The following is an 11,844-nucleotide window of genomic DNA, read 5'->3' on the forward strand; positions in this document are numbered from 1 at the left end:
TGCGGTTTTTCTTACTTAAAAAGAGCGAGCGTTTCTGCGTTGTTTGGGGCATGAGCTTTAGATACCAATTCTGGCGTCCTTTCAAACAACGCCGCATGTTCAATGAATAATTCATGCACATTTTTATGAAAACAAACGCATTGATCATAAATTCTATAGAGTATTAAACCTTCTCCATTTAAGGTTACGCCGTAAGAACAACCTGTTGGCAACATCTTTTCAGAACCTTTTCATATGTGTTGGGTCGAATACAAACAAGTTACATCCACCATTGAAACATTATCGTTTATTGTACAACTCGCATTGTCGTCATTTATGTGGTTCCATAGAAATACTTCTGACTTTGAGAAAAAATAATAATTAGATTGGCCGGTTGTTGAATTCTTTGAAGGACCATTATAATCAGATCATAAAGATGTTTTGTTTAATTTGATTTGATATGTTTTAACGCATTATCTATTTGTTATTGTATCATTTATAGAACACAATGGGGACTTCCTCCTTAGATTAATGATGGGCAATATTTTCATTTCGGGTATAATATGATTTCTTTTCATGCCACTCACCGTATTACGCTTTGAGAGACAAAGAAATCGTCGATTTTAAAAATAGAAATAAAACAGAGAGTAAATAATGAATAATTTATTGAGAGGAACAGTTGTATAGAAGTAGTCAATGGCGCTATTGACAGGAAGATAAAGACAGTCCTTAAAAACGGCGTTGCCCTTGATTTATGTGGCGATAAAAAAAATGCAAGTAATAGAATGTTGAATATTCTCAGATAAAGGGAGGAGTGTCAATTTATTTGTTTAGATATGGTTTATAATAGTTATAGGATAAATTTAACATAAACAAATCCTAATAAAATTAAAACAAACACTCTCTTTTAATCAATGTAAAAGATAATTTCTTTTATATTAAATGACATTCAAACTCGAGTTTGCATATAGAGCAATATCCACCAAACGTGCTCAGAGCGCTTTACAAAGAGCGCAACACGTAACTTGAAAGACGAGACCTGACACCTGTTAGGTGATATTACATTTTTTCCTGACACAACACAGACATCGCTGTTAACGGCCAGGTACTCATTTTACACCCGAGTACGGTGAGATTGGCATTGAGAATGTGAGTAGAGAACCTTTTCCAAGGACTGAACTATGCGTCGCTCAAAGCGGTGCCCGAACCCCGAAGGCGAGTGTGATAACACAAGATCACATAGCTGCACGGCTGATCACCAATCCCATCTGTGATGAATTGTTGCACTTAAAAACCTCCATTTTGATCTTTGGTTTACACTTTCTTTCCTTTCTTTTATAAATAATATATCTTAAACTTAAAAAAGAATTTCTGTCTTTCTTTCATTTTTTTCCTCTTTTATTTTCTCTTTTTAACATTTTCTTCTTTTTTTTTGTGTGTGTGTTTATGGTTTTTTTCTTTTTGTTGTAGACGTCTATCTATTTTGACTTTTGTTGCTTTTTTTGTTTGTTTTTCTGTTTTGCTTTATTTCAGATTTACCACGAGAGCTGAGCGGTCAACTAAATGTTACTCTGAATTTAGTTTTATTTTGTTTGATCTGGTCCAATTAGGCGGGGGGGGGGGGGGGGGGTCGAATTTTCCTAGTGCATTTATTATATTTAGTTCCTTCTACAATGGATTATACCATTCAAAGTAGATAATGGGCACCGAAAAATCCTATGCTTGACTCTATGTTGTTAGTCTTCACAATGTTGTCCAGAATATTTACTGAAAGAAAACAAAACTGTCGAAATAAAGGATCTAGATCCAGTGTTGTATATATACCTCTGAGTAAGGTATTTTGCACACATTACTGAATCCGATGTAGTTATAGGCAATGGTGGCTATTATCCAGTGCTATGGACAACTAAAGACTTCAAAAGAGAGAGATTTACACCCAATAATGTAATAATAATAATGAAACTGTTGCTGCTTGAACGTCAACATCAATAGGAAATTGAAATTGAGCTTCAATTCAATGAATGAAAACAGATAACGAGGACGTTTTGGGTGTCTCGTTTATCTTACCTTATCTTACTTAAGGCTTATGGAGTTATCCTTTAAATGCCTTATACAATAGTTTATAATTACAGAATCTCATATAGCTTGCATTGTATTATTCACAGACAGTTTTACACAACGTTGAATGTCAGGAAAAACGTATCAATACGGCAATGTAAAATCGAAAAATATTATTATAGAATACTGATAATTGAAAATTGGTCATGATCGAATGAATCATAAATGTACAAAGTTCACAGTACAATGAAATATTAATGACAAAAATAATCATGAAAGCAACAACGATAATAATCATACATAAGTCTCTGATAAATTATGATGTTACACTGTTTCAGCAAAACAAAATTTATCAACAAAACACGACGGATGAAACACTAAAGACGAATGACAGATGTGAGAATGACGTTTTTAAGGTGAATAAATAATCAGTTTCGTTTATTCACCTTAACAACGTCATTCTCACATCTCTCATTAGTCTTTGGTGTTTCATTCATCGTTTTTAATTAGTGAAGGGGGAACTCGAAACTTCCACATTATCTGTTTTCGTTTATTAAATTGAAGCTTACATTCAATTTCCTATTGTTATTTTAATCACCGTATAAAAGATTTTTTGCTCCTTATTGTCTGCATTATCCAGTATATTGAGAAAAGTACAATAATAGAAACATGCCTTACGATTGTTTCTTTTTTTTCTTTTGTTGCTTGTGTTCAACATACCGATATGAGATTTATATCGCTCTAATTATATCCAGATATTCGTTTAATCAAATGGTATTTTTGAAATTGATAAATTCTAACATTTAAATGTTGTAATATACAAGATCACCTACTCATGTTTGAAAATAATCTCGAGACCTCGAGCTCCCAACAGTGACGTATTCTACCATGAAGTTTATTGATAAAGATCCAGCAATTACGTTTCTTCATGAGAAGATAAAGATCAGTCATTGAAGTACGAAAACATAAAGATAAGGTCTTTTTATAACAATGAAATAAAGCATCACGTTTTGCATCGTGCGAAGGTTAAGATAATGATTATAAAAGAACAGTCTCCACAATGATTATACAAAAACAGTCTCCATAATATTTGACTTTTGAAAGTGCGTCGATCTGATACGCGATAGAACTTGGTTTAAATAGATATATCTGCAATAATTCAAATTATTTATAAGGATGAAAGCGAAGACATGGTTTGAAATGAAACCTATTCAAACGATTAAAAAAAAACACAAAAAAACTCTCATCTTAAAGCGACTGAGTTCAGGGTAATCTCCTGCTCACGGACTTAAAATAGATTACCATTTATGAGTGTCTCAATGTTGTGTTTTTGATGGCTAGGAATAATATTAAAATCAGCAATGGCGTTATCATTTCATTTTTTTTCGCACTACAAAGACGTGGCTCACAAGACGTATTGTTACAACTCGCAGAAAGATTTGTCGTTGAAATCAACTGGTAACCTTTTATCAAACAATTATAAGAGATATGAGGATGTTTTGAACTAAAGTATCTCTAGAGGCAGTACATTTAACAAGACGAAAAAGTCATCTACCATGCTACGATTCATCTCTCAAAAGATGGGTAAACATTTTTCGTAAAATTTTGTTTTTGAATAAGAACATTAGATACAAATTTATTAATTTATGTGGGTTTTTTTTTCAACTGAAGTGATTTTTTCTACTTTGCATTGTTGTAATTTTCCTTTTCTTTCTAACCAATATTTTTTCTGTAGGAATTTGAGTGACCGGAAGCCAAATCGCGTAGCGTTTTATTCTCAATTATTCTTCTAATTCAACCTTGTTTTATTAACACATCCACAGTGACAAGTAATCTGTTTGATTTTTTATAAATTTGTCATAATATCATTATGTTGATCTTGCCTACTAGACATTATGTTTTGATTTGTGTTCCGTATTGGCAAAGTACTAAAATTATATGTTGAATCTTACTTTTAAACCAACCAAGGTTTGAATTCTTTTTGTAAGTGACTTGGGGTAATGATTCATAATGCATTGTAAGCGTCGGTTTACCGCCAAAAGGAAAAGGGAGAACAAAAAATAAAAGTCTGAAGAGGTGTATATATAGAACATATTGAACACATGATATTGGTAATATATTAATACTATTTTTTTATTTTAAAATAAAAATCACCAGAAAACAAATCTGATTATTTATAAGGAAAATAAGAAAAGAAATGCAAATGAAATAGTGTGTGTGTGTGTGTGTGTGAGAGAGAGAGAGAGAGAGAGGGAGAGAGAGAGAGAGAGAGAGAGAGAGAGAGAGAGAGAGAGAGAGAGTGTGTGTGTAAGCACAAGTTTAGTTAATACATTTCTTTGAAAATGTGCATTATAAGAATAGTATCAGATGTACCCTTAAAACTATCTTTTTAAAAAAACATTTTTGATTCAAAGACCGATTTTTAAAAATATTCTTTAGCAAGTAAAATGTTTCAAGTGGATTTTATAGAGCAGCCTTTAAACTCGTTCAACCATTTTCAACTCCACATACAATTTACTTCCATATAGCCTGACACAAATAACACACAACCTGTCTTCGTGAAAATTCGTTGCGCATTTTCAAAATTACACAGCTGAGAATTGATTATCAATTCAAACATCAAGATCAGACAGCCGCCTGTACTTTTTCCTTTCCTCCGCCGTTCTTTATGGAATGAGCTCCCTCAACAATTGATATAAACTAAAAACAATACCCAATAAAAAATTAGAAGCGTGGAAAAAATACCAAATAATGAAATGATCACAGCGTGTATTTGAAATGTGTATGTGTGTGTGTGTGTGTGTGTGTGTGTGTGTGTGTGTGTGCCTGTCTTGAAATTCATAAATGTGAACTGTGATATGGATCCTATATTTCAGAGGCTACTACAACGACCAAGAAGAAGAAGAAAAAGAAGAAGGAAGGAAGATAGAAAGAAAGGAAGAAGAAGAAGAAGAAGAAGAAGAAGAAGAAGAAGAAGAAGAAGAAGAAGAAGAAGAAGAAGAAGAAGAAGAAGAAGAGGAAGAAGAAGAATGGGAGGAGGAGGAGGAGGAGGAGGAGGAGGAGGAGGAGGAGGAGGAGGAGGATAAGGTGAAGGAGGAGGAGGAGAAAGAATCGACATGAAACGAACCAAAGATCATTTTCATGAGCAGATATATATATAATTGTTGGTTCTGAATGTAATTATTCATTCTTCCTACCCTATACATGGAAAGTGGTTTGTTTCAGACCTGCGTCCCATCCAAGAGATGGCAACTGCATTTAAACGAGATATGAGCTTGAGAAGAACACGCTAATCAAAGCAGTAAAGCTTTCAAAATAAAATCGACATGTGCTGATGTTCCCACTCATCAGAAATTGTGTAAAGTAACCGATACCGTAATTATCTTTCACAATAATGCTGCGTTCCCCTCCTTTTCGGTTTCAACGTCATCAACAGCAGTACTTCACGTCACACAAGAGCGATCGTCAATTGTGAATGAGCGTAATCTATTGAAGTCGAGCGTAATCTATTGAAGTCGAGTGTAACACCTGTGAAAATTCCTGAAAGATGAGCCTTTTTATTTTCTGCCCAGACTCGTAGGTTTCCCGATCGACAGGTATATTGCAGACTAATTGGTTCTTTTGGTAGAAGACATCTGGGAAAACAAGTACGGATGATAAACTGTGTCAATCGTTGAAAGATGTGACGTATAAGTAACATATAATATGATCATATCAAATAACCTTTTAATTTTATCACCTTTTCAACACAATAATACTCACAATAACTCAATTTGTAGAGCACTCAAATCATAAAGAGGGGGTACCTGTTTCGATCTTGGCCGACCCCTTCGTTCCACCCTGATGTCCGAATGACGTAACAAGGAAAGCGTAATATGCTACTCATACCTGTGTATGTATGTTTGAAGAAATAATGCACTCCTAACGAAACAGACCAATATATAGTGTGTGAGAGAAAAAAACTGGAAAAAATTATGACGCTGTTTCAACACAAAGAAGAAAACAGAAACCGTCTAAAATTTGCAAGCAACAAGAACAATACCTTAAGTTAATACTTGCTAAGTTTGATTAAAACTCTATGATTGGTTAAGAAACTATGCCGGTTACACCAAAGTCGTATAAAAATTACGATATCGAAGGTTTCCAAATTTGCGACTTGTTTTTAGCAGAGTGGTGATACTAGTGTAGAAATTTACCCCGTCTCGTTGAAAACCAAATGTCCTATTGGGATAGCTGCTTCTGGAATAAGTTTCCCTTTTAACAATGTCACATAAGTTTCAATACGACGCAGAAATCATATTTGATTTATTTCTAAAGATTAAACGGTCTCCAAAGAGCCATGGCTTGAATAAAATGGACTACAACATAATATGGGCAATGATGTCAAACATTGTAAAAGAGTCGTACAACGTTTTACACAAAAACAGAGCTAAAAGAGTCAATTAAAATTTAATGGAATCAAATCATTATCAAAGACATTAGAAAATCAATTGGATCTTGGGAAAAAAATGGCTACGCACAGTCATAAAGCAAAATTGGGATCGGCAGATCACATCAAAATTTGAGAATTACGTCAAAATCTTCGATATGGCAAATTTGAGATGTATCTAGACTATCAAAACAATCGTCAAATAAATATTTCTCAAAACGAAATTTTGTGCACATGAAGTTCAATAAGTTAGTTTGATTATGGTGAAATTTCAGACTTGCACCAGTTATGGTCCGGCGTTACAGGCTTCTAAACTTTTCCAGCTTTTTCCCCCGATACATACCTCTATCAATTTACCCATTTAGTGTATTATTATGAACTGTGATAATTCATCAATCATTCCGACATGTCAAAAATTCAAGACTGACATTTTTTGAGGGAAAAGAGAAAAAAGTGAAAATAGCATTCAGTGTAAAAGTTAAAAGGGGTTTGAGCTTAGGGCTTCGGTTAGAGCCTGTCTATGAATGGGATTGATTAAAAAAAAAAATAAAAAAGAAAGAAAGAAAAGGAAAAGGACGTCACGCATCGCTGCACACAAGACAGGAGAACAGTGTCCATTATCTCCACTGACAATAATAGATGCAAGAGAAAGTGTTAGTACTAACCAGTTACCTGTTAATAGTTTCGCACGAGCGAAATTCGACCCATATTATTTTTTTCAAACAATATTTAGCCAGAACCTAGTTTTGAACTAGATGGCGATCATCCAGAGATCCTCCCCTTGCGTCGTTGGCCAGGCGTCCACCTTGTAACGAAGTCGAATCTTTGAGCGTGGTGAGTGACCGGATGGATGTGATCTGAAAGCTGTTGCCCTGTTGTGTCCTTGGATGCGGCACCTGAATATAAATTACATTTCACAATTCATTATTTTCTAAATAGGCGGCTTGGAACCAAAATCTCATTACACACAATAAAAAAGGTAAACAGAGCGCTCTTCTTTGTATTCACCTTCTTAAAATAATATTATCAGCACTACCTTATAGGCAGATATTTGTCGAGTTGAGTAAAGTTTGTGAAATACTTAAGCTGCTTGAGGATATTCCAATATTTTTATACAGATGAAAAACGTAGTCTACCAAACATTTTTCCCGCCCTCGATCTATTTTTTAAAAAGTAATCTATTTATGTTTTCATTGTTTTTTGTTTTTCGCTGAAGAATGGTTTTGAACCTGAAACATTCCGTGTTTTGGTATCTTATTTTGTTCTTTTTTTTTTTTTTTTTTGAAGATGTTATATTCATTTTTGTTTATTAATTTTATAACCGACGGACGCAAACTCAGGGATATTGGTACTGTGCCCCCATCCCAACCCCTCCCGCTATTACTACAAATTTGTTGAAAAGGTAAGAACAAGAAACATGTTTGAAAAAAATAAGGATGATGATGACATTCATAATGATAATAATAATAATAATAATAATAATAATAATAATAATAATAATAATATAATAACAATGATAATAATATATATAATATAATAATACTAATAAATGATAATAATAATAATAATAATAATAATAATAATAATAATAATAATAATAATAATAATAATAATAATAATAATAATAATAATAAGAAGAAGAAGAAGAAGAAGAAGAAGAATAATATTAATATACTAATAATAACAATAATAATAATAATAATAATAATAATAATAATAACAACAACAACAACAACATAATAATAATAATAATAATAATAATAATAATAATAAATAATAATAATAAGAAGAAGAAGAAGAAGAAGAAGAAGAAGAAGAAGAAGAAGAAGAAGAAGAAGAAGAAGAAGAAGAAGAAGAAGAAGAAAAAGAAGAATATTAATACTAATAATAATAATAACAATGATAAAGATACATGTTAACGGATGGGGTTTTTTTCTTTGACATATTTGTCTATTTTATTCAAAGTTTTGTTTTTCGCAATATTGAAAAAAAAATGCTCTCAATGTAATAAGTCACTAATATTCCGATCTCTACTGCCTGACATTATTTGTATAGGCTTAGCCATAATTCAACTTCTTTATTTTACCCTGATATGATGATACGTAAATCAAATTGTTTATCTCTTTTTTTTCTCTAAAAAAATCGTGGGCCTGCAATCTAAAGAAAATCTCTATATCAAATTGCTGTCACAGACAAATAATTAGTGATTACACTATTTTGTAGCTGGCGGGGATATTATGAGAACAAGAAAGTTAATCGGGGGATTGAATAACATCTTAGGAAGATCAGAGAAAAAGAATGGGATGGGAGGGAGGGAGGGAGGGAAGGCGGGCGATAATCGAGTCATAAAACAAATGGCAACGTTCCTTATCCACGCATGCTGTCCATTTAAACTTACACATAACGTCAGGATATGAGTCTTTACCGACAAAGTTCTATTTCATTCTAAACTGACATCGACTCTTATCGTTTTAACCAAGAGAGCAGTAACAACAAAGCGTTTTGTGTATCTGGGCGAAGTCCGAGTCGAATTGCAAATAATGCTTCTTTGGTAAAAGGACAAGTTCTATTGTTATGCTTAGAAAAATAATGAGAGAAATTATGATTTGAGAGAAATGCACTCTCGCCATAAAAGGGTTAACTGCTACCTGGACCTTCGTGATGTTCCCCGTGCGCGTGATTTAAAGACAGTTTTCATCGATCAAGAAACAGCGAGGTGCGTCTTGAAAATTCTAGTTTTAAATCATACCCGCATCAGTCGGTTTGTGAGCTATCTTTTAATACTGAAATCAAGCTGTCAGTGTCATTGAATGTGTACTGTCATGTGCTGTTTTATAGCTTCTTTATATTGCTTTGTTTCATTATGTCGTTGACAGATTAGAACGGTATGAATATAATTGTATGTTCATTGTTGTTCATGACAGCATTCAAATTTATTTTACTCACTAATTTTCGAATATTTCAAAACAAAAATAATGTCTCTCTGAATTGGCGAAATGTAAATTAGATATTCGGTCTAGTCTATACATCTATTATTTTCAAAATGTGACATGATTTAAAGGTTTTTAAAGCATGTTAACTCTTAATCAACTCAACACTGCACGACACGGTATTCTTTGTTCCATTTTCCTCTCCAATTGAATCTGAGTTTGATATTATGGTACATATCGATGTATTCTAACTTTCAGGTCTGATAACCCAAATTGTTATGGGCTCATTGTTGTAATGGAAATACTCTCAAACTAATGACAAATATTGTTCATTACAAATCAACCAAGCCCATAATTGCGTCTGGCCATCAGACCTGCTAATCTGTGCACCTAGTTTGTATCCTTACTATTAAGTTGGAAAAGTCATCACATAGCATTGCAATACCCTTTAAGCCGGGAGTGTACAATGAACAAAAATAAATAAAACAAATTGAGGGTGGAAATTTTTAAAATATTCATCAAAATTTGAAATTGTATCACTTTATATCATATCGTATTTTTTTATGTCATACCATAAGACAAATCGCGGCACGAAATGATATCAAATTTGTACCAAACTTTTTGTGACGTCAAACAATCAAGTCTATAATTTAACTGAAAAATCAGACTACAAGAGGAATAAAATATGTTAAAAATCTTTCAATCAGAAATAATGGAATCATTTTTTAGTTTTTAGAGGGGGGGGGGGGGGGTTATGAGAAAGAAATTCTTGCATTCTTGCGTTTTAGAATCTGAACTATGTTCCCATCGCACACTCCCAATATCGCACAATGATTGGGATCGTGTTTGGAATTCAAAATCCAAGAACGCAAGAAACCTTTACTATAACAGAATATAATACCACATTAAGAGGCCATTTATTGGCCTTGTGCTACTTCAAATCACTTTCATATAATTAATTATCAAGCCAGTAGCCTTTTGGTATTTGTTATATCTTATAATATTAACAATAGTGTGTATAATTGTAATACAACATAATCAATGTATTAATAAAGTCACATCAATTGAATGTTTGTGTGAGATACTAAACTTAAATCAAGATAGATTCTGTTACTTTACTAATTCATTCATTTAAATTAATCACCATGATCAACTCATCAAAGACAAGCTGCTGTGACAAAGTATAAACAAAAAGATCAGATCCATGGGAAAAAAAACCCTCAATAAATGTTAACTTATTGGATATCAGGTTAGTGTTTAATATCAGTGTTTGTTTTTAAAACTTTTAAACAAAAATCAAAACGCAATATTTTGAACTCAAAATTAAACAGAAGGCCAATGAAAGCGACATGTCACCGAATGCTCTGAGGAAAAATCTTTTGGATGACCCAGACAAGCAGATGCCTACAACGTTAAAAAGAGAGAAACTTGACTTGGTCTAAATTAGTACCAGACAATTACTTCTCGGGCCTTTGAAATCGCCCGCATAAGTATTATCATTGCCTTTAGTTATCACTCCAATGGAAGAATCTAGCCGTGAGGAGATTTTAGATATTTTCAATCATTAATCCGTTAACTGCCGTACTCTGGAAAACCATGTATGAAATTTTTTTTCTCCAGAAAACTCGTCTTTCAAATATCGATTGATTTAGAAGAATATTATCTTGGCAAAAACTCTCAAACCTGGGACTTCGCGAAGCTCCCAGTTTGAGAGTTTTTGCCATGATGAGGATCATTTACATCGATCGATATTTGAAGGACAAGTTTTCTGGCCAAACTTTTAAATACATGATTTTCCAGATTACGGCAGGTAACTGGTTAATCTTAATCGGAATGACAATTTAATATAAATTAAAACTTCATTCAGCAGAGATTACCTTAATCAGACAATTCTGGTTCAAAATCTGAACTCCAGATTTGACAATACAGTATTAGCGCCTTAACTATCTCCTTGCCGACAATTTTCAGTATTATTTTTACAAAATGTCATGCCTACCTAGACGTCTAACGCAAAAATTGATTTTTAAATACTTCAATCTAAAAGTTTGCTCAATATAACCTTGTGTGTAAAACATCATTAATTTCTTATAAATTAAACAAAGATTTTTTTCCAGATATTGTGATGTATAAACCAAATCTGAATAAGAAAAATGTTAATTGTATCGTAACAAATGTGACAATATTTTCTGTAGTTGGTTAAGGAGAGGGTTAAGAAATACGAAATTGACTCGATATAATACCCGACCGTATTTATAGACTTGTTTTAACATTGTTGTAATGGATACTATTTAGCTTAGCGTTGTTTTGAGAGTATTTCCAATACAACAATGAGCCCATAACAATTTGGGTTATCAGACCTGCAAATAAGTACACGTTGGATATTGACTATCCTGTCGTACTCTGTCTGGAAAGACACATTTTTAAAATGTTGGCCAGAAAACTTGTTCT

The 11,844-nt window shown here is 32.9% G+C and overlaps 1 long non-coding RNA gene across 3 annotated transcripts in view; it reads right to left on the bottom strand.

Moving 5' to 3' along the window:
* Positions 1-4,138: 4,138 nt before the first annotated feature.
* Positions 4,139-11,844, bottom strand: part of LOC144965289 (uncharacterized) — a 23,844-nt gene continuing 16,138 nt past the window's right edge. For all 3 annotated transcript variants that reach the window (XR_013643990.1, XR_013643991.1, XR_013643992.1), the window contains exons 3-4: positions 7,139-7,362; positions 4,139-5,672 (exon numbers count right to left, since the gene is read on the bottom strand). This is a non-coding gene — a long non-coding RNA (uncharacterized LOC144965289). The remainder of the gene's footprint in view (positions 5,673-7,138; positions 7,363-11,844) is intronic.

The sequence above is a fragment of the Berghia stephanieae genome, chromosome 1 (genome assembly GCF_034508935.2).
Source record: "Berghia stephanieae isolate SIO BIC M18660-M18661 chromosome 1, UCSD_Bste_1.3, whole genome shotgun sequence".
NCBI classification, from domain to species: Eukaryota; Metazoa; Mollusca; class Gastropoda; order Nudibranchia; family Aeolidiidae; genus Berghia; species Berghia stephanieae.